The sequence below is a fragment of the Natator depressus genome, chromosome 9 (assembly GCF_965152275.1).
Source record: "Natator depressus isolate rNatDep1 chromosome 9, rNatDep2.hap1, whole genome shotgun sequence".
NCBI lineage: Eukaryota > Metazoa > Chordata > Testudines > Cheloniidae > Natator > Natator depressus.
Window position 1 is genome coordinate 57,282,523 of NC_134242.1, and position 2,966 is coordinate 57,285,488.

Sequence of the window (2,966 nt, forward strand, 5' to 3'; positions counted from 1 at the left end):
AGGGGAAAACCTTCCAAGCAACGATACTATCTAGCAGGGCTCCTGCTACGGATGCAAAATTTTCTAGGGACTCTCCCCTTTAACAAGTGAAAAAACCCAGCCCTCTGGGGGACTGCCCACTCCTTCCTTCTCGTTATCTAAGGGGATGGCTGACACAGCAGCAAGCTCACAACCTGGGCGGAAAACACTCTCCCCACAGCTCAAAGCCGAGAAATTAAAAACTAGCAATTCCTCAAGTTCAAGTAAAAGCTGCAGCAGCTTTTCGCCTTGCGTCCAAGGGGTTTGCTTTCTTTAAAAAACATTTTTTGCAGCAAACATCTGACTAGGGCAAAAGCATTTAGTGGGCATTCCCACACATCCTGTCAACTCTGCATCTGTCTTGGTGAGGCTGTATATACTCCAGGGCGAGGGCTGTCTGTGTTATATCTCTTGTAAAGCGTTTTTAACAACTAAGAATAATACCCAGCTGTCTGGCACTTTTCATTCATAGATCTCTCAGCACTTTACACAGGCGGGCAGAATCATTATTCCCATTTCACATATGGGGAAACTGAGGCACGGAGCACGAAAGTAACTTTGCCACTGGCCTGCTGGGTGATGTTGGATAAGCCAGAAATAGAATCAAATGGAAAAATCTGGAAAAATATTTGTTTGGGTTTGACTCAACATGAAATGTTTTCATTTTTCTCAACCACAATGAAAAAAATTGTTCGACCCAAAACATTTTGTCCCTTTTTTCATTTAATTTAGTTTTTTTATCTATTCTTTTTAAATAAATCTAGCAGAATTTCAAAACAAGTGATCATTTTGTAACAAACAGTCAAAACGGATCATTTTGACAATGTCTAAACAAAAGGTTTTGATTTTTTTCTTCTTTTCCCCCTCAGCTGAAACTCTTGGCTGAATTTGACTTGGATTTGTGAATAGTTGCACTCACCCTGTAACTAATAGTTAATTTGCCAAAAAAATGCAATCTGCAAAACTTTTCCCAGCTCCACTCCTGATCTCTGATTGGGGCCCTTCTGCACAAATAAATAAAACAATAATAATAATAGCAACTAAAGGCTGGAGGGTGAAGGGGTCATCTTGTGGTTAAGGGAGAGACTGTGGAGTTGGGAGAACAGTGTGCTGTTCCTGCCTTCCCCACTGACTCAGTTTCTGGCCTTCATCAAGTCACTTAACATCTCTGTGCCTCATCTGTTTCCCCATCTGTGACACTGAGGTGATCTTAATCCTTAGCTGCTATGCTTGTAAAACATTTTGAGATCCTTGGACAGAAGGTGCCTCAGCAAGGAACATATGGATTCCCTTAAAGAGGGGCAGAGCTGGTAGTTTTGCACAACTCTAGCCAAGATCCATTATGTGTATATCAGTACTGCCTGGGGAGCCCAACCAAGGACCAGGGCCCCATTGTGCTAGATGTTGGGCAGGCAAGCAACAGAAAGAAGGCTAGTATGGGAGGCTAGTTAGACCAGACTCATTCAACTGTGCTGGCTTGTGCTGGAGCTGAACCTCTGCCCCTGCACAGAGCTGAGTAGCAGGATGGGGTGGAATCAATGGGACTCCTCATGGGAGTACGGGGACCAGGGATTTAGCCCTGAATTTGCAACCTAACTGGCAAATTTTATATGAGCTGGAAAATTCTAGCAACTCACAGCCACTTAAAGCAAGCCTCACTGGGAAGTGCTAGACAGTGGAGGAACTTTGCTGTCTGAACAGGAGTAGAGCTCCTGCTCTCTCGCCTTCCTCCTCCTATAAGCTGGGTCCGAACCAAGCCCTGCTCCAGCCTCAATGTTTGGGGTGATTGAAATCTGGGTGCGGATGGTGCACACAGGCTCATCACCACTAATTTCTGATGGTGATCAACACTGCGGGGTCCTGCAGCACTGGGCCTGCCCAGTGTTCCAAGTGAGCAGAAAGGGTTCCAGTGGGTCTGGAGTCTCCTGGACCCAGAACATCCAATTGGTCTGGGGGAGGGAAGTTCCCCTCTTCTCTTCACACTCCCCTGGCCACTTTCAGGCTCAGCTTGCTGTGTTCAGCGACCAGCTCACCAGCGATATCTCTTGGAGATCGCAAAGGGGGAATGAACTGGCCAGAGGCTCCATACCCCTCACCTGATTTTTGCCCTCTTAATTAAACACATTTAGGGACAACATTGAAAAGATGCCCATTGAAACTGTGCCTTTAACGAGGTGCCAGTGCTCCCAGCACAATGTTCTGGAAGCTTTCTGTCTGAGTCAGTGCCACTCACTGAGCACAGTCACATGCACCAATGTCAAAGAGGGCGACATTAACCGTAGACACAGACCCCAGTACCCATGTATGCACAGAAAGCCCGGCTCGTTTCCCTGCAGAGTGTGTTCTCAGTTACACAGAGGGTTTGTAGGGTAAACATTATTCAGAAAAAAGTGAACCACGTCTAATCTCTTCTATGTAAGTGACTCAGGGGCTGCCCCTTTCTACCACCTTCTGTCTGTATAGACTGTGAACAGTTTGAGTCAGGGCCTGTCTCTAATTATGCTTATGAACAGTGCCTAGCACAATGGGGCCCTGAAATTGGATGCAAGCTATTGTGCTACTGTAATAGTGCACTCCGTTTATAAGAATCATTGATATAAGAATCAACCACATATAGTGATTGAAACCACTGGGACAAAATTATTCCTACACCTAAAATACTCTGCTTATAAGAATCAAATCATGCAGGATGGATGTGATTCCTATAAAAGGAGTGCACTGTAATAGCAAAGCTTCAAAGGTTTTGCCCTGACTCATTTTCCTTTATTCCACTGTGCTCCAGTCTCTACCTCGTGCTTCATTTCAACCCAGATACCTTCCAACAATGTAACTAAGGATCTTGTCAGCCCCCACCCCTCCCCAGGCTTGTCCAAAGGGGGATTTTATTCATGCAGCTGATGTTTATCGTACAGAGGGTTAGATCCTCAGCTTGGTGTATGCCAGCATTG